Source organism: Phocoena phocoena, chromosome 19 (assembly GCF_963924675.1).
Source record: "Phocoena phocoena chromosome 19, mPhoPho1.1, whole genome shotgun sequence".
NCBI lineage: Eukaryota > Metazoa > Chordata > Mammalia > Artiodactyla > Phocoenidae > Phocoena > Phocoena phocoena.
In genome coordinates this window covers 19,277,238-19,304,763 of record NC_089237.1, presented here as the reverse complement: position 1 = coordinate 19,304,763, position 27,526 = coordinate 19,277,238, and the positions used below count along the sequence as shown (strand labels likewise).

The 27,526-nt window shown below is 43.3% G+C and overlaps 1 protein-coding gene across 2 annotated transcripts in view; it reads right to left on the bottom strand.

Moving 5' to 3' along the window:
• STAT3 (signal transducer and activator of transcription 3) overlaps window positions 1-18,020 on the bottom strand; it is a 64,428-nt gene extending 46,408 nt beyond the window's left edge. For both annotated transcript variants that reach the window (XM_065897897.1, XM_065897907.1), the window contains exon 1: window positions 17,858-18,020. The gene's annotated coding sequence lies outside the window, so the exon portion shown is untranslated. The remainder of the gene's footprint in view (window positions 1-17,857) is intronic.
• Between the last annotated feature and the right edge of the window lie 9,506 nt (window positions 18,021-27,526).

Here is a 27,526-nt window from a genome sequence, read left to right as displayed (position 1 = left end):
GAATGGTAGGGAAAAGTCTGATTACAAAGAGAAAAAAATCTTCTAACCAGGCAGAAAGAAAGGGTCACAGTTGCTATTCTTCTGAAGAATATGTTGGGGTCTGAAAAAAAAGTTTATCACATACTGTGACCTCGGTAGACAAAAATGCACAGAAACAAAATATATCGTTTTCTCAGAGGTCTTCTTTTATTTTCTTCCTCAGTTTTATTGAGCTACAATTGACATATAACGTTGTATTAGTTTTAGGTATACAACACAGTGATTTGAAATGTGTATATTGTGAAATGCTTACCATTTCACAATATACATTAACATCCATCACTTCACAAAGTTAGTTTTTTTTCTTGTGATGAGAACTTTTAAGATCTACTCTTTCACAACTTTCAAACATACAAGGGAGTTCCCTGGTGGCCTAGTGGTTAGGATTCTGGGCTTTCACTGCCGTGGCCCGGGTTCAATCCTTGGTCGGGGAACTGAGATCTCGCATAGCTGTTCAGTGCAGCCAAAATTAAAAACAAATCAAACAAAAACTGAACAAACTAACAAAAACCATACAATACAGTGTGGTTAAGTATGGTCATCATGCTATACACTACATCTCCATCTCAGAGGCTTTCTAGCCAACTTGTAACATTTAAAAGGCCACATGTAGAGGTGTCACTGGTTTACTGAACATTTGAGTGCCTCTTTCCCAGGTGCTTTGCTAAGCCCCAAGGAACACAGAAATGGAGAATTCATAGTCTCTCTGCCAGAGTGAGAGGAATGCACAAGTTCAGGGTGTACTCCTGGAACGTAACTCCAAAATAACAAGGTGAATGGTGTTCCTGGGACTTGTCCAAACTGGTCCCTCCTGTCAAGGAAGATACAGTTTTGAAAGAAAGGCAGACAAATAACAAGGTAATTACATGGAAATGGAGTGGTGCTATACCTTACAAGGTACACTGGCTTTCCAAGGTATAGTAGTTCTGCAGGTGAGCTGGTAATGCTAGAGAGGAAGGGGCAGCCAGTCCAAGCAGAGGGACCAGCGCATGTGCAAACACAGGGGTGCTCAAGAGGACGTGACACAGATCTTCTGGTTAAACATGACCCACAGGCCTTCTAAAGTGACAGTAAAGCAGGGGCAATGGGTACAAACCCACAAGGACAAGGAATGGGAAATGAGATGACAGTGGACAAAAGATGTCAGTAAAATTCTGGAATCCAGAAAGCAGAGTGATGGTAACTGCCTAGCACAGCTGAGAAAACTGAACAGTAAGTGTATGCTGTATAACCCTGAAAAAGCTCAAAGTTGGAGGTGGTAGATATGGTTGAAGGGAGGGATAAGAAGTTTGGCTAAAAACAGGAGAATTGGTTGAAAAATCTGTATAAGAAGCATTTAGATCCTCGAGAAAACTACCTTTCTCCGAAACCAGCAGAAGACAGAAAGAATACTTTTGAAGAAAACCTCCAACATGAGAGAAAGAGATGAACAAAAGAAAAGAGGAATTCAGGAATCAGAAAATACTAGGCGTATACAAAAATTCACAAAACTATAAGTAGTATCCTCAAAGAGAGGATTATATTATATATGTCTCAGGAATAGGATAAAAATGAAGATGAAAATGGCAACTGAGAAAGGACTCTTGAAATTGAGAATGACACCCAGAATTTAAAACTAAATAGATGGGTTGAAAGAGCCAAGGAAACCTCCTGGAATATAATCCACAACAAAAAAGATGGAAAATAGAAGCAGAGGGGAAACAAAACACAACTCAGATGATCTGTCCAAAAGATCTAATATCTGACCAAGAGGATTCACAGAAAAAGAGAAGGGGAAAATGGTAAAGTGGGAATTATCAAAGAAATAATAAGAATTTCCCTTTCCAGATTGAAAGGGACCCATCTAGAACCCAATCCAATGAATGAAAATAAACCCGCATGAAGGCACATTCTGTGAAATTTCAGAACAGTGGGAATGAAGAAGTCATACAAACTTCCAGAGAAAAGAACCAGGTCTCTTGGAGAGGATCAGAAGTCAGAACAGCATCAAACTTTCAACACAGGGACTTCCCTGGTGGCGCAGTGGTTAAGAATCCGCCTGCCAATGCAGGGAACTCAGGTTTGAGCCCTGGTCCTGGAAGATCCCACATGCCGTGGAGCAGCCAAGCCCGTGCACCACAACTACTGAGCCTGCGTTCTAGAGCCCGCGAGCCACAACTACTGAGCCCATGTGCCACAACTGAAGCCCGTGCGCCTAGAGCCCGTGCTCCACAACAAGAGAAGCCACTGCAGTGAGAAGCCCGCGTACCACGAAAAGAGTAGCCCCCACTCGCCGCAACTAGAGAAAGCCCACGCGCAGCAACGAAGACCCAACACAGCCAAAAAAAAAAAGAGACCCAGATTGCAGCAGGATGATGGGGTGAGAGGGATGCCAAGAAAATGATGAATAGATTGTCAATGTGTTTAAATATCTGAAGTAAACTGCCAGGCATTTGAGACAACTGCTGGAACATTTGGGGAAAGTTAGCAATAGGTATAAGAAAACTAAATCAATTTTTAAGATAAAAACATTAACTCCAGAAAAAACAAATATTTGCATGAGAAAGGAAATGTAATCATAGTACACTACTTGGCTTATCAGTGAACAATACTTATTTAGTCAAAATAAAATGCATGATTTAGTGGTTTAACTAAAGTGGTTTAAATATGATGATAAAAAAATTTAAAAAATAAAAATTACGATTTCATTGTGAGGTATGGGAAGGAAGAGCGGTGGTGAAAGAAAACCTTCACCAATGGTAATAGGAAGTCAAAAGGTGTCTAAGATTTGATATTTCAAAAATAGTAGCGTATCAGGGGATGGGGAGATAAACTGGGAGACTGGGACTGACATATACACACTACTATATACAAAATAAATAACTAAAAAAAACCTGCTTAGAGTACAGGGAACTCTACTCAACACTCTGTAATGGCCTATATGGGAAAAGAATCTAAAAAAAAGTGGATATATGTACATGTACAACTGAGTCACTTTGCTGTACATCTGAAACACAACATTGTAAATCAACTATACTCCAATAAAAATTTTTTTAAAATAGCAGCATAAGCTTATTATCTAGACGCATAGAAGTAAATACCCCCCCCCAAAAAAGCTAAATGCTTTCAAAGCAGCTGTCTCTGGGAAGCAATACTTGGAAATGAGAATGGATGGGACAGAAGACTATTGTTTTCAACATGAGTCTTTCAGTACTCTTCAATTTCTAAATTATTTGTATGCATTACTCTGGATAAAAATTTAAACTGTTTTAAAGTGAAATGCTTAGTACCAAAATAAAATAAAATTGAGGCAACATCATTTTATCTTCTCTCAGAAGGAGCCTACTTACTCGAATCACTGACCCATTCATTTGTTCATTCATTAAAAAAAAATACAAAAACCCTTCAGTAGTATAGAGTGGTAAACAGGACAGACAGGTCTCTTCCCTCCTTGAGATGGAGGAAGACAGACAAGTAAATGAGGACGACAATTACCACTGGTGATAAGAGCAGTAAAGATGTAGGATAGTGAGTGACTGGGGTCATACTTCAGATATGGCATCTGGAAGGATGTAAGCTATTTGTTCTGACTCCTAAAGGAAAAGGGACCTTATTATGTTAAGAATCTCAGATTGGAGTTTCCAGGACCAAAGAGAGTGTAAATTCAAATCTTAAAATGGACAGGCCTATGCTTAGGAATTCTTTCAGACTTGGCTGACTCCTTACCAAGAGCAAGACCCTGTCTGCTGCCTAGCGGGGCTGTTAAACTAAACATCTTTAGCAATGGGGATAGGGAAATGCCCCCCACACCCACACCCATCATAGGCTGACTTCTCCCTTATTCTGGTGCGATTCCGTTTGATTTTTGCCTCTGAAGATTTCCCTAATTTCCTGGAGGGTTCAGTGTATCCAACATTTCTTGGTGTTTTGTAGGGGAGGTTTTCAGGGTATCTAGTCTACCATAGAGCAGGACCAGAAGTCAGGACGAGACAAGTAAAGGAATTTAAGAAAACTTTAGAGGTAGAACCAGCAGCAGGACTTGCTGATGATTTGAAGAGAAGCAGAGGTATGAGAGAAAGGGGGAATTAAGGCTATTCCTAGGTTTTTGGTTTGTACCATGGGCTAGGTGGTGATGCCATTTACTTAGATGGGGAAAGCTGAGTGGGGAGAAGGGCACAAGCTTGTGGTCAGAAAGCTTAAGAGCTATGTTTCTTGGGGGGAGGTTTAAATTAGGAGTATGGGATTAACAGATATATACCACTATATATAAAGTAAACAACAAGGATTTACTTTATAGCACAGGGAACCATATCCAATATCTTGTAATAACCTATAATAGTAAAGAATCTGAAAAAAGTTATACATATATTTAACTGAATCACTTTGTTTTACACCTGAAACTAACACAATACTGTAAATCAACTACTTCAATTTTTTTATTTATTTATTTTTTGGGCTGTACCACGCGGCATGTGGGATCTTAGTTCCCCAACCAGAGATGAAACCTGCGCCCCCTGCATTGGAAGCGTGAAGTCTTAACCACTGGACCGCCAGGGAAGTCCCCAACTACTTCAATTTTTTAAAAAAGAGTTATGTTTTGGACAAGATAAATAGGAGATAACTACAACTGCCCAAGGGGAAATGTCAATTAAGCATCAGGACACAGGAATTGGGAGCCTGGAGACACCTGGGTTGGAGATACGTCCTTGGTAGTCAGTCAGTCATCAGGATGGAGATGATAAAGTCAAAGTAATGGATAAAATAACCCAAGGACAGAATATAGAAAAAGAGGAGAAAAGAGAGCCCCAGACAGAGGCCTGAGGCACTTCAACATTACTGTTCAGGTAGATGAACCAGGAAAGGCAAGCAGGAAAGACCAGCAAGACTGAAGAAAAACCAGGGAAAATGTCACAGAAGCCAAGAGAAGAGAATGTTTTAAGAAAAAAAAAAAAAAGACGCTCAGCTGTGTCCAATACCACTAAAAGGGTGAGCAGGATGGTGACAGAGCAGTATGCCTTCAACTTGGTGACCCTCCAACCCACCATTCTTACTCCTCCCTTCAGTTAGGATCTAGCAATATTGCTCCTTGATATTTACCCAAATGAGCCGAAAACTTATGTCTATACAAAAACCTGCACATGAGTACTTACAGCAACTTCATTCTTAATTGCCAAAACTTGGAAACAATCAAGATGTCCTTCGATAAGTGAATGGATAAACAAACCATGGTATATACAGACAATGGAATATTATTCAGCAATAAAAAGAAATGCACTATCAAGCCTTGAAAAGACATGGGGAATCTGAATGAATGTTGCCAAGTGAAAGAAGGCAGTCTGAAATGGCTACATACTGTATGATTCCAACTGTATGACATTTTGGAAAAGATAAAACTATGCAGATATTAAAAAAGATCAGTGGTTGCCAGGGGTTTGGGGGAGGGATGTATAGGTGGAGTACGGGGGATTTGTAGGGCAGTGAAACTATTTTGTATGATATTGTAATGGTGGATATATGTCATTATACATTTGTCAAAATTCCTAGAATGCAAACAGAGTGAACTCTAATGTTAATAATAATGTGTCGGGCTTCCTTGGTGGCACAGTGGTTAAGAATCCGCCTGCCAATGCGGACACGGGTTCGAGTCCTGGTCTGGGAAGATCCCACATGCCGTGGAGCAACTAAGCCCGTGCACCACAACTACTGAGCCTGCATGCCACAACTACTGAGCCCACGAGCCACAACTACTGAGCCCACGTGCCTAGAGCCCATGCTCTGCAACAAGAGAAGCCACCACAATGAGAAGCCAGTGCGCCGCAACAAAGAGTAGCCCCCACTCGCTGCAACTAGAGAAAGCCTAAGTGCAGCAACGAAGACCCAACACAGCCAAAAGTAAAACAAATAAAATAAATAAATTTTTTTAAAAAGTTAATGTCTTTGGGCTTCCCTGGTGGCGCAGTTGTTGAGAGTCTGCCTGCCGATGCAGGGGACACAGGTTCGTGCCCCGGTCTGGGAAGATTCCACATGCCACGGAGCGGCTGGGCCCGTGAGCCATGGCCGCTAAGCCTGCGCGTCCGGAGCCTGTGCTCTGCAACGGGAGAGGCCACCACAGTGAGAGGCCTGCGTATCGCCAAAAAAAAAAGATAAATCTGACCCCATAAAGTTTCAATTACATTTAAGAAGGAAGATAAGCTATCTCCCCAATTAGACAAGCTTTTCTATGAAAGTCTTATCAAAATGAACACTATACTTGGAAAAATAAGTGACCTCATTGTACATTATAATTTTGCATGATGTGAGCGCTCTTCAGAGAACAGCTGATCTTATCCATTAGCATCTACACAAGCAAAGGTTAAGAAAAAGCCTCAATTACTCATGAAATTATAATCTGACAATGTAAGTGAGGTAGTGGACATGGCTTAGAAAGAAAAAGAATAAATACTTATAAAGATAATAATTTAGAATTTAGAAACACTATTCCAGTTTAGGTTGGGGTTTTTAAGTCTTATTTCTGCTGTGTGATCTCTGACAAATAAATTTCTCTTTGAATTAGTAATACAAGCAATTACAAGAAGAAAGGAAAATGAGAGCTTTACTTACATTACATGTACTAAAGTAAAAGACATGTCTGAAATAGAACACTTCTTATAGAATTTAAAGACAATTCTTTACCAGAATTGTCTTTAGAAGTTAATCCAATCCTTCAGAAACTGTCTTAATATGTTCATGGATAATCTATCAATAAAACCAAACTGAACATTAATCTGGTAAAGTGATGCTTTTGATAGTCATAATCTATTTGATTAATATTCAGTTCCATAAATACTAAGAAGAACAAACAGAATAAAAAGAAATCTCCAAAGCATTTTTACTTAGTAGACCACATATCTACCATTTACCTTCATCCTCAAAACAACAATGATTTCTAAACCCTGTGGATATGACTTCACTAATCTGAAGACTTTTATAGCTTATGATTCATTAGGGCAGCATTTCTCAAACCAAGGACCACCTGTATCAGGGCTGCCTGTTAAAAATGACACTAGATCTACTAAACCAGGCTCTAGAACAGAACCATAGAATCTTGTTTCTTAAACAAGTATCCCAGGGGTTCTTATGCTAAAACCTTTAGACCAAGTCTCAAACTTTTTGTTCTCAGGACCCCTTTATATCCTTAAAAATTGGGGGGCTTCCCTGGTGGCGCAGTGGTTGAGAGTCCGCCTGCCGGTGCAGGGGACGCGGGTTCGTGCCCCGGTCTGGGAGGATCCCACGTGCCGCGGAGCGGCTGGGCCCGTGAGCCATGGCCGCTGAGCCTGCGCGTCCGGAGCCTGTCCTCCGCAACGGGAGAGGCCACAACAGTGAGAGGCCCGCGTAACGCATTAAAAAAAAAAAAAAAAAAAAAATTGGGGACCCCTAAGAGCTCTTCTCTATGGAGGTATACCAATGTTTACTGTATTACAAATTAAAACTGAGAAATTTTAAATATATTAATTTATTAAAAAAGCAATAAACCTATTACATAAATAACATCTCTACGAAAAATAACCTATTTTCCAAAACAACAACGGCAACAAAATGGAAACTGGCATTGTTAAAGTTTTGGAAATTTCTTTAATGATTTCTCTAATGCTTGGCTTAACAGAAGACAGCTGGATTCTCACAGCTCTGTTTTTCTTTCAGTCTGTTGCAGTATGTTGTTCTGGTTGAAGCGTAGAAGAAATTTTGGCTTCATACTAATTGGAAAAGGAGGAGAGTATCTTAATTATCTTTGCAGATAAGTTTGGATATTCTTTAATATTACACCAAAACTTGACAAGTAGTAGTTTCTTTTTTTTTTTTTTTTTACGGTATGCGGGTCTCTCACTATTGCGGCCTCTCCCGTTGCGGAGCACAGGCTCCAGACGCGCAGGCTCAGCGGCCATGGCTCACGGGCCCAGCCGCTCCACGGCATGTGGGATCCTCCCAGACCGGGGCACAAACCCGTGTCCCCTGCATCAGCAGACGGACTCTCAACCACTGAGCCACCAGGGAAGCCCGACAAGTAGTAGTTTCTTAAAGGTTAGATGCAATGCAGATTCTGAAACCACAGCAATGAACTCTTCACACTCAGTTACATTAAGATCCATTAGTCTATCTTGCATTCTGAGTAGAATGTTTTCCCATGCATGATTTTGTAATGCCATGCATTAATCATTTGGAAAACACTACTTCAGAGACATGCAGACCTTCCAAATGCCAACACATTTCATTATAAACTATCACAAAATCACATTTGTTATTGTCAAAAAATTAGATTAATTAATACTGGGAAGCCGTCAAAGTCACAGTAGTGGATACAAGTTTTCTCACACTCTAATTTATCATCGAAAGCTTAAACTTTATCATCGGTAACAAATAGTGTCAATTGTTTTCCTTGAAGAGAAAGCTTCCCTTCATTCATTTTTGAGAAAAGTCCTACCAATATCCCCATCAGTCTGTCAATCATTCTTTCAAGTAAAAATGGTGTTTCATGAAAAAAGCAGCTAGTATGAGATCACAACTCAAACAATACCACAGTGCTTTTCTACTGTACTTCTCTATGCAGAAGTGGTTTAGGCATCCCTTCCATTTCATTGCAGAATATCAAAAAGACATCCTCAAGAGTTGAGAGATAATGAAATTAATATTGTTCACTGTTTGATCACAGACATTATTAACGGAAATCAGATTTTTTTTTTCCTGAGAGTGCACTGAGTACAATGACTACTAGTATAAGTGCAAATGCCAACTACATAAAAAACACAAATAATGCTATGAAAATAGTTTTTTTTTTTTTTTTTTTTTTTGTGGTACACGGGCCTCTCACTGCTGTGGCCTCTCCCGTTGCGGAGCACAGGCTCCGGACGCTCAGGCCCAGCGGGCATGGCTCACGGGCCCAGCTGCTCCGGGGCACGTGGGATCTTCCCGGTCCAGGGCACGAACCCGTGTCCCCTGCATCGGCAGGCGGATTCTCAACCACTGCGCCACCAGGGAAGCCCCTGAAAATAGTTTTGATCTCAAAGACCCACCATGAAAGGCTCTGAGACCCACCGGGGTCTGCGGACCACACTCTGAGAATTGCTGCTACAGACAACTCAAACGGAAGCATCAATGAGCAAACTATCCATGGGAACAATACAAAAACAAAAACCCCACCACCACTGGCCAAAGGAGCAGCAGGAGCTTACACAAAACAGTGTATGGTGATTTAAGGATGGAGCCGTTGACATTAATAGAAGCTGGACCTTGGTATCATAGGTATATGAACAGCAAGCTTTAAAAAATATTGGGGGGGTGGGTAGGGTGTGCAACAATTCCTACCTGCCCAAGTAACAGACACTCACTGGGGTTTCATATTTAACGAGGTAGCTAGGGACGTTCCTGGTGGTCCAGTTGGTAAGACTCCATGCTCGCAGTGTAGGAGGCCCGGGTTCGATCCCTGGTCAGGAAACTAGATCCCGCATGCTGCAACCAAAGACACCTCATGCTGCAACTAAAGATCCCACACACGGCAACAAAGATCCTGCCTGCCGCAACTAAGAGCCGGCGCAGCCAAATAAATAAATATTAAAAAAAAAAAATGAGGTAGCTAGACTTCTCCCCAGAATTAAATATACGTTTAAGGAGGGAAATGTGCACTCTGTTCACTGAAAAGCTACATTTCTAAGCAGTATGCATATGATGATTAAAACATTAAAAGGATACAGGTACAGATTTATTCATACGTGCCTCAAGACAAACATGATGATACTTACAACACTGCTTTCTGTCTTTAGATTCTGCAGCCTACGCCTATCATTAGGATATTAAATAAATTATGACATCCATAGCCTAGAAGACTACTATGAAGAATTTTTTTTAAAGCAACAATAAACTGAAATTTCCCCTCCAAGTTCTCCTGAGATCACAATACTGAATATTTCATCCCACCCTAAATCCACACTATGCAGATCTTAAAAACACGAGGTGGACATTCACACGGAATATTTCCTAAGATAAACAAAGTGACAAAAAGTAAGATACAGAGTTACGCGTATAATTTGCTACTATCTCTGGAAGGAAAAAGAGAGAGAGAATAACACATTTGCTTGTATAACACGCACAATGACTCTAGAAAGATAAGTAAGAAATAGGTAACTAGCTGTCCCTGGGAGAGAGAGTTCAGAGGATAAGGTGAAGGGGAGACTTTCCACTTACTGTACTAATTAAAACCCCACCCCCCCAAATAAGAAAACTGAAATCTGGAACTGAAAAACAAAACTGATACATCCTTGCTGCAAATCTGTGGTTAAGACTAGCATTCTTAACCTATCTTTCCTAAGGAAAGAGGAAGCAGGTTCATCTCATTCTCCATTACTTGAGAGATACTCACTGGGTTAAAGCATGGAACTCTCATTGCCAAGCTTAGGGTACCCTGAGGTAGAAGGAAGTCATTGGAATCACACAGCTGTACACCGGGCACTTCTGACCCAGGACACCTCAGATATTTCTGCAGGATTTTTTTTAAATTAATAAGCTTGACTTTTCAGAGCAATTTTAGGTTCAAAGCAAAATTGAGTGGGAAGTACAGAGTTCACCTAACCTCCCTCACCCCCACCCCTACTGACATCCCCTACCACAGCAGTACATTTGAGAAACAGGAATCTTAAATGGCTCCATGAACCTAGGATTCTTCAACGTAGTAATTAGGACCCTCAAGTGTCCCAGCTGCTTCTACTTACAGGCCACTCTCATTTATGTACTCGAATGAAAGGGGACAATAACACGTGGAATTAAGAATAAATATTGAGGGGCTTCCCTGGTGGCTCAGTGGTTGAGAGTCCGTCTGCCGATGCAGGGGACATGGGTTCGTACCCCGGTCCGGGAAGATCCCACATGCTGCGGAGCGGCTGGGCCCGTGAGCCATGGCCGCTGAGCCTGCGCGTCCGGAGCCTGTGCTCCGCAACGAGAGAGGCCACAATAGTGAGAGGCCCACGTACCGCAAAAAAAAAAAAAAAAATCCCCAGAAGAATAAATATTGAGATTTGGCTTCAGAATGCTTTGATTATTCCACCTGCCCCTGTGCACAAGAGAGTGACCATCCTAATTACGTTCTATTTTGGTTAATGTTTCAATAAACTTGCTTTCCCTAAACCTACTGATAAAAAGAGGCCCAAAGGCAAAGTCGGTCTGAGATTAAATATTTATTGTGTCTAAACCACAAGTAGAAAGAAATTCGAAGGCTGACGATTTTAATGCTAACTCAATGGATGATTGCACTTTGCTTGGTTTAGAGGAGAGGTAATTACACAGCTAACATCTGGGGTTTGAGGTTTTGAGGACTACATTTGGGTGAACTGGGGGGTGGGGGTGAGGAGAGAACAAAAGGAAAGTCTCCTGATTTTAGACTCTGTCAAGAAAAGCGTTTGCTCAAAAGTAAAAACAAAATTAACATTAGAAAAGAAGCGAAAAACATGCATTTTAAGAAGCTTTCACCTAAGCAGGTGCTCAAGGTCACACTCAAATCCTCCAATTCTCATAACAAGAATGCGAGGTCAGGCTGCCACAAACTAATAAAATCAATCAACAAAGCGGGAAAACAGTCAGTTCACAGCAGACCAGGCAGGGTTTTCCTAAATCGGGCTCACCTTCAATAATCTCAATCAGTCTTCAGAAACGGCTTCTACAAAAACTACCCAAACATCCCCCTAATAATTTGCACTCCTCCTCCACAATAGGGAAGCCATTTATTTACCAGAAGGTTTACTTTCTCTTTCAAACTCTGCTGGCTTCCTCCTGCCCCACATTCGGCCAAGAAACAGCCGGGAGGCCTTTTCTCTCCAGCCTTCTCTGACCCCAAACTGGAGAGCTGGTGCAAGAGAACCCGTTTCATGAAGGTGCTGAGTGGCTCTTCTTAAACCACAAGGCTGTTCTGAGTATTTGTTTGCAAAGGAAAGTTACAAGACAGGAAAGCAAAGCTAGACTCCTCCAATGAAAACACACGCACGCGCGCGTGCACACACACAGAAGTGAAGGGACAAATCACTTCCCAGCCTCGTACAGATCATTCACTCTACTTAGGATGATGCCTCACCCCCCCAAGCTGCATGCTGTCCCACCGTCCTTGCCTGACTCCTGTACCCCTGAAACCTTTCATATTATCTGCACTTTTTGTATCAAGAAGAACTCCAAGGGACTGTTCAAATCCTAAGTGGTCATTAAAATTTAATGTGTTGAATATTACTTCAAATAAATGGGCCACAATCAGAAGACGCAAAGAGACATATGTATGACAAGGGCATCTGTGTAAACAGGAATTTATGGTTTGCCTTGTCTATTCCTTTTACGTGATAGACTTCATTTCCTCCGCCACAGTGTAAATCCCCCTCATCCCTATTCATTTAGTTTTTTTCCTATTAGGTTAGAATCTCCTGATTACTCCTTCTTTCCTCTGGGTCATTAAAGGTTACTGTGAATCATAACTGGCCTGACTTTATAGTTAGATAGATATTGCAGGTTTTAATAATAGTAATTATTAAGCACTCCAATTTTAGCTATCTCCCAAGCACTGTGCAAAGTACTTCATATACGTTGCTTCAAATCTTGCTCAATCCTCACAAATCCCTTACAATTGGACCTGGCATTTGCATTTTATGGACAGAGAAACTGAAACCTGGAGAAGTTAAAGCAACTGACCCAAGATCTAAGAGGTGCTGGATCTGGGATTAAAGCCCAGGAAGTCTGATCTCATCGCCATTCTTTTAACTCTTATTGCAACTGTGGACCATGAAACCCTCAAACTCACTGCCCAAGCATTTCGACACTACAGTAACAGTTACCTTAGGAAAGTTCAAAACATAAGTTCCTTGTTTGATGTAGTTAAAAAGTCAGAGAAAAGTTCAGTGATTAGGGAAGTCATTTATTCATATGGATGGGGGGGCGCAGCAGAAAGGAAAGCCAGACAATCTAAACCTTATTTTATTTGGGGGGCAGATCTGCCTTCCTTATTATTCTTTTATTAGGCTGTTAAAAAGGAATTTGTGGGGTTTCCCTGGTGGCGCAGTTGTTAAGAATCCACCTGCCAATGCAGGGCACACAGGTTCAAGCCCTGGTCCGGGAAGATCCCACATGCCACGGAGCAACTAAGCCCGCGCGCCACAACTCCTAAGCCTGCGCTCTGCAACAAGAGAAGCCACCACAGTGAGCAGCCTGTGCACCACAGAGAACAGTAGCCCCTGCTCGCCGCAACTAGAGAAAGTCCACGCACAGCAACAAAGACCCAACGCAGCCAAAAATAAATAAATAAATTTATAAAAAATAAAAATAAAAGGAATTTGCAATAAAATTGTCCAAGATAAATTGGTAAGTAGAAAAAGCTGCAAAAAAGCTGGAGAAACATACACCAAATAAGACATATATATAAAATATACATAGTTTGTATTTCTACAAATATAAATTTATTTACAGTAGCATGCATTACTTTCATAAACAGGACAAAACAAGTTAATGACATTTGAACCCAATTATTAACAGAAAAGAAGGGCTAAGAGCCGTAGCTTCCTTTCCCCTCAGTTCTCCTAAATTAAGAACTTCTACCTATAGCTCCCTGAACACATTATGCTGTTTTAAGCCTCTGCACACTCACGTTCCCTCAGCCTTGAATGCAACTATTCACCACTCAGCTTTGTTGGGAGAATTCCTACCGATCCTACAAAACCATTTTCAGGTGTTCCCATGTGAATACCCCTCTAAGGTAAAGCCTTTCTCTCACCCCTAAAAAGAGTTAATCTCCTGGTAATGTGTACCAGGCATTATGCTAAGTATTTTACCTGCATTATCTCCTGGAGTCTTCAACAGCCCTAGGAGATAAGTACTGTTATCCTATCCTTTCACAGATAAGAAAACTGAGGTTCAGATTCTGACTAGGAAGTGGCAGATCCAAGATCCAATCCCAGATGTGTCTGACTCCAGAGCCTGACCTCTGAACCACTGTGCTATCATCTTCCCAACCCTAAGTCCATACTGATGCAGCACATACCCCGGCCCGACAACACCACTTCCGGTTCTGTGAAAACAGGGACCATAGTGCATTATCCTTGGATCCTGCCTAGCACAATAGTTAGCTCTCAATATATAATATGCTTGCTGATCTGAACCGAGTTGTGATAATACTGATATAGGAGAACTGACCATAACAGAAATTTTCTTGCATATGCTATTCCTTTTAAAAACTGGAGACATTTCAAACAACTTACCACCAAAGTACCATCTAGCATTCCTGACAGAAGTGCCCCATAGTAAGCCAAGGTTCCTTGTAACAAATGTGTAACCACAATATTACTTTTTTTCACGATAACCAACAAAGACTGAAGTGTGAAGTAGCCCAGGGGTGTCATCCTGCTGGACCTCACCAAGGCTGCTCCAGGACACCAGGAGTTCTCCAGGATCTGGGGATGTCCTTCAAATGCTCTTTGGCTGGTTGTTATACATGACCCAAAAGTTATGATAAATTTTTTTAAATATGGAAGACAGAAAATGTGAGTGGACATTTGTAGCCAATTAAAAATCCTCAAAAAGCACTTCTGCACTTAATAACACAAATCCAATAAGTCAGGACCCCTCTTTTTGAGTGCTGGCCCAGTGTATAAGGTCAGCTTCAGTGACAACTCCCCTAGGGCAGAGGCCATATGTACCGACTTACTTTGTACAAGTTAACCAAGGTCAGGCATGGGGTAGGCACTCCATAATTAAACACCAGTATTCAGCCTCAAAAATCTTTAAATTCATTGGTCTTGCATTCAAGACCTCTTATATGCAGGCACTCCTTCTTCCCTACTTACCTTCCTAATCTACCAGGATTTTGTTTGTGTTATATCACCATACCTCCTCACCCCAAATTCTTTATAACTGTCAAATGCCAACCATTATTTGGGCCCCAGATCAAAGCTCTCAGTTAGCAAGAAGACTTCTAGACAACTGCAAGCCTCATAACCAATCCTTCTACTGAAGACCTGTAGCGCTTAGTGAAGCACCGTCCAACAGAACTTTCTACGTTAATGGAAATGTTCTATATCTGTGCTATATGTTTTTTAATATATAATAGCTACCTTGTTGGACAGCACAGGCTTAATGTCTCACCACCTCTTTGAGGAAAACATGTTGCACTACATGGATAAAGCATTTATGAAGCTGCCTCAGTAGACCTCAAGTTCTGTAAACAAGGCGTCTTGTTCCTCATAGCAACTTCCACAAAGTTGTAAAAAGTAAATATTTGTTGATTTGTACATCACCTCTGAGAAAGCCATAAGATTAAAAGGTGCCAGACTCGGCATCTGTAATGATGGCCACCACCTCTGCCCCATCTCACCATCTGAAAGTCAAGATGTGCAGAGGCAGGGAGGAGAAAGCAACTTTCTGGAGACACAAATGACCACTGATCAAGCCACAAGGCACTTCGGTTTAAATGACATTTAGGTCATGACTGTCCTTCACCTACAAACTTGCCTAAATAAATATCTCTTTCCATTAGCAAACAGCTAAATTCTGATGGTAAATTATGCACACTATAACGTTAGCTACTTGTGGGGAGGGACAGATTGGGAGTTTGGGATTGACAGGTACACACTGCTATATTTACAACAGATAACCAACAAGGACCTACTGTATAGCACAGGGAATGCTGCTCACTATTCTGTAATAACCTAAATGGGAAAAGAAATTGAAAAACAATAGATACATGTATATGTATAACTGAATCACTTTGCTGTACACCTGAAACTAACACAACACTGTTAATCAACTATGCTCCAATATAAAATATTTTTTTTAAAAAAAGTTACTTCCCAAGTTAGCCATAGCAGTTAGATAGGAAACAAAACAAAACAAAACCTAAAAACCTAAGGAAACCCCATTTGTACATCATTTTTCACCTGTTTATTAAATATCTCCCTTGGAGTCTTACAGACTACTGGTGGTATTTCATTGTCTAGGTATATGTCAGAATTTCACTGACATCTTTCCCAGCAGGGCCTACAGTCACGCTAAATCAAGATCTAATACTTAAGCATAGATAGTCAAAAGCAAACAAAATATACAGAAGGTACAAATTCCACCACTATGACACTCTGCTGCCCCAGGCAAGTGTTTTGCTCCTTTGATCTCAATTTCCTTATCTACAAAACAGAGTTAAGGTTATATGAACTATCTACCCTTTGTGGGTCAAGTCATAACTGTGGATATTTCTACATGGCTATTCTTCCCAAAAGAACTACATATAAAAGATTTATGAATTTTCTAGTGGTTCTTTGTGGTGGATACGCTAGCAGATATAGAGATTAATAAGATCAAGTCTCTAACATCTACATTTTTTGTCTTGTTTTGTTTTGAAGATTTCTTTCCTCCATCCCACTGTGCAAATGTCACTGCAAAAATTCTACTAGTACCCCAGTCTGGCACATGTAATAAGGAAATAAATGTGTTGACTCAGGGAATAGATATATTTAATATAAAACAGAAAATTGGCTGAATGAAGTCATAACACAGTTTAAATCCACATATAAAAGATTGAGATAATTTACTGTTCTGATTTATTCAAACCAATGCTGTATCAGCCCAGCCAGCCAAAAAATTACAACCCACACACAGAATAAATATACCCTTTAGATGCACACACAATAAAAACCAGCAGGGACACATTACATACATTTTTAATACGAATAAGTGTGTCAGTACCATACATCCACCTGATATAACACAGAGCGATGTGGACTAAACATGGGAAAAACAACTTGGGTGATGGTTTGAATTTTGCTAACTTAAGTGCAACCACACCCCCAAACACAGGTAAAGTTTGCACACGTGACTTTGCCAAGGCCAGCCTGTCTTCGTTTCCCTCTCCTCTGCATTTACCCAAGATGTTGGCTCTGAGACAGAAAACTCCCACTCTGGATTGGTTCATTCTGTCCTATGCAATTAAGCAACACGACAATCCAGTAAACGCAAGGGCTCAATTATTTATCATCTGGCCAAGTTTACTAGGTGTTTATAAAAGAACAATGTCAAGGAGGAAATAGGTTTATTTCCCTCTAGAGCTGGCTTGATGGGGGTTTTATTCTGTTTTTTTAGAAGGGGGAGGAGGGAATCACGACTTTAACCTAGAAAAAGACGGGAGGGAATTTAGAAAGAGTACAAGACTGTCAATTTCCCTACAGGAAACTTGATTCTTATGCAATAATCCTACCCACAACCAACCAGTCCATGAGGCTGTAGGGGGAAGACTCCTATTCCTACCTCCTCCAGGGGGGCACAGCTGGCTCCTAAAGGAGCGGGAACAGGGCAAGGCGGAGGAAATGGCTCAGCCGGGAGCCGCCAGGCCCCGCCGGGGGGCGGGGAGGAGGCGCTTGCCAACCCGCCCCACCAACCTCTGTGGAGATCTCCGCCGGCGTGACAGTCGCTCCTGTGGCCGGAACGTCCCCAGAGCCCCAGGGAGCAGGAAGTTGGGGGGCTGTCCCTCACTCCTGCCCCCCCCACCCTAGAGTGCCCTCGCCCCACAGTCCTCCCCCTCCAGCCCATTCTCTCTTCCTCGGCGTCTCCCCTTTCTCCAAAGAACGAAACTTCCTTCCAGCGCACCCTGTCCCTTCAGAGGCCGGCTCCTGTCATCCCGGGGAGCTGTCCCTTCAGAGCTACCCTCCGTTTCTCCTCGTATCCCCCCGACCCACTGAAGTTTCCATCCACTACTCCCCCAAACGCCCCAGGGGCTCCCAGCGCCCGCCCCCCGCCCCCGCCCGGGGATGCCCAGGCCTGGAGGCCGTCGGGGGGCAGCCCCACCCTTAATCCCCTTCACCTGCTGCTCGGGCTGAGGCCCGACTGGCCGGGGCTGCGCTTGCGCCGGGGTGCGGGCCGCGGGGTCCCTCAGGCCGCGGAGTCTCGCCTAGCAAATGTTGGGTAAGCGCCGAGCTGGGGTTCTTGTCAAGGATCCGGTTCGGGCTCGCTCCCTCCGCGGCGACGTCAGAACCCCAGCCTCCCCCACTAGTCTACGCTGCCCCAGCTCCGGAAACCGCTGAATTACAGTCCCTCCAGCCAATCCCCGCCCAACCCCGCCGGGCCTTGACACGCCGCTCATGCATAATTCATGAGACAACCAGTTTTCTCGGCCACCCAGAGGCCCTGGTGAGTGTACTGTACAACCGATGCCCCACCCACCGGCCAATAAGAAGAGCCTCTTGGAGAAAGGGCGGAGCCAATAGAAGGCTGGGAACGCCCCTGTTCTGGCTGTTCCGAGGGCTTAGTGCTCCTCCCTCCGTAACAGCAGGAGAAGAACCAAGGCCTTGGGCAGAGAGACCCGGGGGGAGGGAAGGAAGATGACCGGAATGTCCTGCTGAAAACTCAGCTGAGTTCCTGGCAGTGCGTGACGTCAAGACACTTTAAATGGCCCTGATGCGGCTCTCTTCTGCCTGCTCTCCCTTTTCCCGGCCCTTGACACCACGTGGGGGCGAGGTCGGGAGCCACTTACCACGTGGGAATCAGCCAGTTAGACAGTCCCCAGGTATCGCCAGATCCTCTAGGGGCCCAACGCCTGAATTGGGTTTCTGGGCACAGCAAAAAGAACATGGGTGACTCCCGCCTGCTTTGAACTTCAGTTTCTGCGTGAGTCGGGACACACACACCCGGAAACATGACGTGGAAATAGAGTAATTACTAGAGTGCGTGGGGAGAGGGTAGTGGATTTAACCCAGTCCTGCGTTCCGTCTTCGCTTCGAGCATCAAAGGCCAACGGCTCGCACACTGGCCGGTTCAAGGGAATGAGGAGACAGTACAGATGAAGAATGACACACATACACATTGTTTTTATGCGTCTGAGTTGAAATACTTGAAATGGTGTGCCTTTTTCTTTTTCGCCTCATCTACTTCGAATGCAAGTTTTACTGCATTAAAACTAGTAGTTTATAGGAAATGTAGACATTTTACCTTACATAATAGAGGATGTACTTTGCATAATGGTGTGATTTTGTGTGTGTGTGTGTGTGTGTGTGTTAAGACTATCAAGGTTTTTAAAAAATAACAGCTATTAGTGTTTGTTTGTGTTTGTTGTGTTTGTTTAGTACAAAGAGGTAGTAAGATGAAATCTAAAAAGGGCCAGTTATCTCACCACCCAAATAAACCCTGATGACAGTTTTTTCAATGAAAGTCACACGTTTGTGGTTAGAAAATTCAGACAGTTAAGAAAAGTCAAAAATTAAAACTGAAAATCTCCCCCCTTCCCCCACCAATCCTTCTCCCCAAGGATAGCTATTCTTATTAATTTCTGGTGAGAAAACCAATGACTCCTAACCGTTGGGGGATCATAGATACTTCTGAGAGTTTGCTGGTGACTATGGAGTCTAGTCCCAGAAATATTCAGCATGAGCTTTTACTCACAAATTCTCCTGGTTCCCCAATTTAGACCATTGGACCACCTTATATGCAAGTGAGAGGTGAGAGCAACTGATAGGGTCACTCATGGTGAGACTGAGAGTTTCCTATTGCCCTCCTGTAGACCCAGCCCAGCGTGGAAATTGCTATATGTGTCCGTAGTGTGTGTGTGTGTGTGTGTGTGTGTGTGTGTGTGTGTGTGTGTTGGTGGCTGCATTTATCTTAATCTTCACTTCAGGACAGATATCCCCCACCTTCCACTTCACCTAAACTCTGCTTTAGCTGTACTCTCCCATGCAGTTGACTACCTCCTTAACAATATAGGGTCTGGGACTTCCCTGGTGGTGCAGTGGATTTGAGAGTCCACGTCTCATAACTTTGTTCCATCCACCCAAACCCTGCCCTCCTCCCTGACTCCTCTGCAGCTGGCCTTTGTTTCCCTCACTGCCCTCCGCTCAATTCACATGGAACATCTAGCCCTGAATCTATCTGTTCCACCTACAAAAGCTCCCTCCAGCCCAGCCACTGGCCTTTCTCCATACCGCCAAGGCTGCCCTTGGCTTAAAGTCAGCAGTTTCTCTCACTTGAGCCAATGCTTTGATCTGAACTCCCTTTTCCAGTCTCATCCCCTCCATCCCACACACCCGAAGTTCCCACACTGAATTTATCACCTTCCTCCAAACATTTCGACACCTTCTGTAGCTTCATGCCTTTGCAAATCTCCTTGCTTCCACCCGGAATATCTTCTCTTTCCTCATTCTCTACCTGAGAACTCTTACCCAGTCTTCAAAGCCGGGTTCCCACATCACCGCCTCCAGGCTTTCTGAGATTCTTCCTAGCAAAATTGATCTCTTCTGCTGGACTCCTTTAGTAGGTTGTTTCCCCATCCAGTTTGGCATTCTCCACATTGGACTCTAATGAATCCACTTGTTAGCCTACTTCCTGATAAATAAAATTAATGATTAACATTCATAAAACAATCACCACTTTCCAGGAACTGTGCTAAGCTTTTTACATAGATTATCTTGTTTGATCCTCACCAAAACCCTGTGAGGTAGGTACTGTTATAATTCTCATTTTCCACTAGGAAACTATGGCCGAGAAAGTTGAAAGACTGGTCCAGGGTCCCACAGATAGAGACTACAGGCAAACTCAGAATGAGAATCAGGTCTGGCTGCCTCCAAAGCTTGGACTCTTTGCCCACATATGCTTGAAAACATTTCCCCTAAGCTTCTGGTTCCTGGAAGCCAAAACCCTTTCATGCTCGCTTTCGTAATCCCAGCATCCAGCCCAGAACTCACCTAAGCCTGAGTCAATGAAATATTAATAAACTTGTTGAATAATCATATTAGCAACAGCTAACACATGGAGTGTTTACTGTGCACACGTCCCTGCTTCTGAGCATGTATTATGTAACTCATCTATTAACTCATTTAATCCTTAAACTAACTCCATGAGGAGGATACTCTGATTTTACAGATGAAGAAAATGAGGCTTATCCAAGGTTAAGTGACTTACCCAAGAACACAGAGCTGGTAAATGACAGTCAGGGTTCAAACCCAAGAGTGTTTTTTTTGTTTTGTTTTGTTTTGTTTTCACGGTACGCGGGCCTCTCACTGTTGTGGCCTCTCCCGTTGCGGAGCACAGGCTCCAGACGCGCAGGCTCAGCAGCCATGGCTCACGGGCCCAACCGCTCCGCGGCACGTGGGATCCTCCTGGACCGGGGCACGAACCCATGTCCCCTGCAACGGCAGGCGGACTCTCAATCACTGCGCCACCAGGGAAGCCGGTTTTTTTTTTTTTTTTACTCATTTTTGGCTGTGTTGTGTCTTCGTTGCTGCGTTCGGGCTTCCTCTAGTTGCAGCGAGCGGGGGCTACTCTTCGCTGCGGTGCGCGGGCTTCTCATTGCAGTGGCATCTCTTTTTGCTGAGCATGGGCTCTAGGCGCACAGGCTTCAGTAACTGTGGCGTACAGGCTTAGTTGCTCCGCGGCACATGGGATCTTCCCGGACCAGGGTTCAAACCCATGTCACCTGCATTGGCAGATGGATTCTTAACCACTGCACCACCAGGGAAGTCCCCAAGTGTGTTTCATTGGAAGCCTGAATAGCTGCTCTTCCTTGACTTCATCTCCAGGCTCAAACTTCCTTTTGGATCCCCAAGGAAGGAAGGGTCTAAAGGAGGGGAAAAGATGATGCCCCCACCCTCTACCCATCAAATGAATAAAGGCAGAGTGCAGAAGCCCAGCCCATTCAAGCCCATGGTGGTTTATAAACATGTCTGCAAATCATTTGACACTTCTCCCATCTAAAGGTAGACTCTCATTCCACATCAGGAGTGACTCCCTTCTAATAAATAGAATACAATGGATTTGATACTACATGACTTCTGAGGTTAGGTCATAAAAGGCGATACAGTGTCCACCTGACTCTTTCTCTTGGAACACTCACCCTTGGAACTTAGCCACCATGTTGTAAGGAAGCCCAAGCTATATGTAGCGACCTTGTGAAGGTGCTCTGGCCAATAGTCCAGCTAAGGCCTAGCTGACAGCAAGCATCCATTGTGAGTCAGCCAGACTCCAGATGATTCCAGCCCCCAGTTTTCAAGCCACCCCGATGGAGGCCAAACAGAGCAGAAATGAGCCATTTTCGCTGAGCCTTACCCAAATTACAAATTCATAAGCAAAATAAATGTTGTCATTGTTTTAAGCCACTAAGTTGTTTGCTTGGTTTTTTCTTTAATTGAGGTAACACTGGTTTATAACAATATATGTTTCACGTGTACATTATATTTCTACTCCTATATACCCTATAGCCTACTTACCACAAGAAATTTAGTTTCCATCCATCATCATACAGTTGATCCCCTTTACCCATTTTGCCCTTCCGCTCTGGTAATCACTACTCTGTTCTCTGTATCTGCCTGTTTGTTCTCATTTGGTTTGTTCATTTATTCTGTTTCTTTCTTTGTTTATTGTATTCCACATATGAGGGAAATCATTTAGTATTTCTCTTTCTCTGTCTGACTTATTTCACTTAGCATAATACTCTCAAGGTCCACCTGGGTTGTTGCAAATGGCAAGAATTCATCTTTTTATGGCTGAGTAATATTCCATAGAGTGTGTGTGTGAGTGTATGTGTGTGCATGTGTGTGTGTATACCACATCTTCCCTATCCATTCATCCTTTGATGGGCACTTAGGTTGTTTCCACATCCTGGCTATTGTACATAACGCCACAATTAACATAGTGGTGCATATACCTTTTCAAATTAGTCTTTTTGTATTCTTTGGATAAATACCCAGAAGTGGGATTGCTGGATTATATGTTAGTTCTGTTCTTAATTTTTTGAGGAACCTCCGTACTTTTTCCCATAGTGGCTGCACCAATTTACATTCCCACCAACAGTGTATGAGGGTTCCCTTTTCTCCACATCCTTGCCAACACTTGTTATTTTTTGCCTTTTTGATAATAACCATGCTAACAGGCATGAGGTGATATTTCATTGTGGTTTTGATTTGCATTTCCCTAATAATTAGTGATGTTGAACATCTTTTCATGTGCCTATTGGCCATCAACAGGTATGTCTTCTTTGGAAAAATGTATATTCATCTTCTCTGCCCATTTTTATTTTTTTATATGTATATATATATATAATTTTATTGAGGTGTAGTTGATTTACAATGTTCTGTGATTCCATAATTCTTTTTTTTATACACCTTTATTGGAGTATAATTGCTTCACAATGCTGTCCTAATTTCTGTTGTACAACAAGGATGTATGAGTTCTTTCTATGTTTTGAATATTAATCCCTTGGATATATCATTTGCAAATATCTTCTTCCATTCTGTAGGTTGTCTTTTCATTTTGTTGATGGTTTCCTTTGCTGTGCAGAAGTTTTTAGTTTGATGTAGTCTCATTTATTTTTGTTTTCTTTTCTTTTCTTTTTTCTTTTTTTGTCCATGCCATGCAGCTTGTGGGAACTTAGTTTGCCAACCAGGGATCGAACCCAGCCTGGCAGTGAAAGTGCCAAGCCCTAACCACTGCACCTCCAGGGAATTCCCTCATTTGCTAATTTTTGCTTTTGCTTCCCTTGCCTGAGGAGTTATATCTAGAAAGATATTGCCAAGACCAATGTCAAAGAGCATACTGCCTATGTTTTCTTCTAGGAGTTTTACAGTTTCAGGTCTTACATTCAAGTCTTTAATCCATTTTTTTTTTTTTTTTTTTTTTTTTTTTGCGGTACGCGGGCCTCTCACTGCTGCGGCCTCTCCCGCTGCGGAGCACAGGCTCCGGACGCGCAGGCTCAGCGGCCATGGCTCACGGGCCCAGCCGCTCCGCGGCATGTGGGATCTTCCTGGACCGGGGCACGAACCCGTGTCCCCTGCATCGGCAGGCGGACTCTCAACCACTGCACCACCAGGGAAGCCCTTTAATCCATTTTGAGTTGATTTTTGTGTATGGTGTGAGACAGTGGTTTAGTTTCATTCTTTTGCATGTGGCTGTGCAGTCTTCCCAACATCATCTATTGAAGAGACTGTCCTTTCTCCATTGTATGTCCTTACTCCTTTCTTGAATATTATTTGTCCGTATATGTGTAGATTTATTTCTGGGCTCTCAATTCTATTCCACTGATCTATGTATCTGTTTTACTGCCAGTACCATGCTATTTTTTAAATTAACTATTTATTACTTATTTATTTGGCTACACCAGGTTTTAGTTGCAGCACACAGGATCTTCATTTTGGTGTGCAGGATCTTTTAGTTGTGGCATGTGTGATCTTTAGTTGTGGCATGCAAACACTTAGTTGTGGTAGGCGGGATCTAGTTCCCTGACCAGGGATCAAACCTGGGCTCCATGCATTGGGAGCACAGAGTCTTAACCACTGGCCCACCAGGGAAGTCCCCAGTACCACGCTATTTTGATTACTATGGCTTTGTAATATATTTTGAAATCAGGAAGTGTGATACCTCCAGCTTTGTTATTTTTTTCCTCAGGATTGTTAAGCCACTAAGTTTTGGGATGGTTTGTTACACAGCAATAGGTAACTGATAAGTGTCCATTTATCACTTCAGAGAGACTTAGGAACTATAATCTAGATTAGGAACTGAGACTGATGAATTAGCAGTAAAACTCTAATTCAAGAAGGCGGCCTGGGGCTTCCCTGGTGGCGCAGTGGTTAAAAATCCACCTGCCAGGGCTTCCCTGGTGGTGCAGTGGTTGAGAGTCCGCCTGCCGATGCAGGGGACACGGGTTCGTGCCCCGGTCCAGGAAGATCCCACATGCCGCGGAGCGGCTGGGCCCGTGAGCCATGGCCGCTGAGCCTGCACGTCCGGATCCTGTGATCCGCAACGGGAAAGGCCACAAAAGTGACAGGCCCCCGTACGGCAAAAAAAAAAAAAAAAAAAAAAAAAATCCACCTGCCAATGCAGGGGACACAGGTTCGAGCCCTGGTCTGGGAAGATCCCACATGCCATGGAGCAACTAAGCCCGTGCGCCACAACTAATGAGCCTGCACTCTAGAGCCTGCAAGCCACAGCTACTGAGCTCGCATGCCACAACTACTGAAGCCCACGTGCCTAGAGCCTGTGCTCCGCAACAAGAGAAGCCACCACAATGAGAAGACTGCGCACCGCAACGAAGAGTAGCCCCCACTTGCTGCAACTAGAGAAAGCCTGTGCACAGCAACAAAGACCCAATGTAGCCAAAAATACATAAATTACATTAAATTAAAACAAAAAAGAAGAAGGCGGCCCGGCAAGGAAGAGAAGGTTTAGAGAAGACTCTCAGGGGTGGCAAAGGGGGCAATGGGCAACTTGTGTGGGTGATGAGACCCCCATGGGACTCAGCAATAGAAAGGCTCACACAGGGCTGCCCGACTCACCCTCACTAAAATCACAGGGAAGAGCAGGTCTGTGCAACATGAATTCCTTGGGCTCCTACTTTCTGTCTGCAAAAATGCTTCTCAGGCATCATCATGCAAGCAGCTCTCTTCTCTCTTGTCTAAAGAACAGTCCTCCCTACTCACTATTTTTAAAGGCTAAGCGCTTTTCCTATGCTGCTTAAAACATCATTCTTACCATGTCATTTCCATGGGGCTTACAAAAAAGGAGTTCTCCTTTCTCATCCCTTTCAAGGCCCCGCCTATCCCACCAAACTCGCTCCTGCTTACTAAATTCCAGCCAGTCCATTTCCATCTCAGGGCCTTTGCACATGCCCTTCTTGTTTCTTCTCTAGCTCTGGCATGGCTAGTTCCTTCTCACCCTTCTGGTCTCACCTGCTCGGAGAGACCTTGTCTAACTACCTCCACCTAAGGTTACTCCTAGGAACTTCAGTTTCTATCTCTATGTGCTGTTTCTTGTGGAACTCTTATCATAATTCTCATTTTATTTATCTGTTTACAGTTTCATTTTTAAAAATTATTTATTTATTTATTTGGTTGCATTGGGTCTTAGTTGTGGCAGACAGGCTCCCTAGTTGCAGCTCACGGGCTCCTTAGTTGCAGCTCGCCAGCTCCTTAGTTGTGGCAGGCAGGGTCCTTGATTGTGGCTCACTGGCTCCTTAGCTGCAGCTCGTGAACTCTTAGTTGCAGCATGCATGTGGGATCTAGTGCCTGGGCCAGGGATTGAACCTGGGCTGCCTGCATTGGGAGCATGGAATCTTAACCACTGCACCACCAGGGAAGTCCCTGTTAACAGTTTCTTATCTGTCTTCCTCATTATACTGTCAGTTCCAGGAAGATGGATCTTGACTGTTTACTGCTCCCTTATTTCTCCTGTTCAGGGCACATAGTAGGTACTCAATAAACACATGGACTAAATGGAAGTCCTCTTGGTCCCACCCCTCCCCCTCTGAGCTTTATCCGTTCTCCTCTCCCTCCGGACCTTTTCCATTTATTCCCTCTCTCTGTCTCTGAAGATGCTCCTTCTTTCCCATCATGGCCCCCATGTCCTCACCCCCACTTGCTGCACCAAGGTGGCTTCTGCCCTCTCCTCTCCATAGGACAGGGCTCTTAAAGGCCACTAGGGACCTCCTCCTTACCAAAGCTGATGTCTTCTTCTCGGTCATTCATTTTATCTAACTTTGCTGTAGAATCTGGTACTGCCGATCATCCCCCTTCCTCCCTCCTAGACATTCTTTCCTCCCTCAACCATCACAATGGTTAACAGAAGCAATTGCATTAACTAGAAAGCTGATGGAAGCTGAAGTGAGACACACAGAGTTTGAATCCTGGCTCTGACACAGAATAAATAGTGCAACCCTGGGCAATCAGCACCCTCATCTTCAAATCGAGAACCTAATTCTGACCTTGGTAAGTGTGCGTTAAAGCGTTCTTAATTGGATGATACTCTCAAATTAAGTGTGCAACATGACAAATAAGAGCCAGGTCATGGCAGTGTCCACTGCTCAGGCAGCCCACCTACACAGCAGTGTGACCCTGGGCCAGTTGCTTAACCTCTCTGATCCTCAGTTTCCTCATCGACAGAACAGAGACTATGAGAGCACCTACCTCATAGGTTGTCGTGAAGATTAAAGGAGGTAACCAGCAAAGCGTTCAATACAGTGTTAGCTATGATTATCTTATGCAAAAAAAAAAAAAAAAAAAACAACAAGGACAGTGTGGGAGAAACTTATTGGAAAGAATCTGAGATCTCTCTCAAATTCCAATAAAGACTTGAACGACCACACCTTATAAAGGACAATTCCAGGAACCTCACCAGAAGGAGTTAGTGGAAGTCCCACTAAACTCTGCCCTTCCCTTGTCATGACTTGACTTGAGGCTCCTACTGAAATGTTCAGTCTCTAACTATGGCAACAAATGCCTTTGAAGGGTAAGCAAATGTTCCAAATGTTTTTAATCACTTGTGTTTTTATGCTACCACTTCAAGCATTCTTTTTCATTTGATTCATCTGACTGAGATTAAATATCCAATTTCCTGGTAAATGTAGGCTCAAAATTCTAAATTGCTGGCAGAGAAGATTGCATTGGCCCAGACAGGCATCCTTTACTAAGCAGCTATGGACAGGGGCAGGGGACCTGGTCACCCAGCAGAGACAAAGCCCTGGAGGGAGGGGGCAGGGGTTTTCCAAGCAGAGGGACAT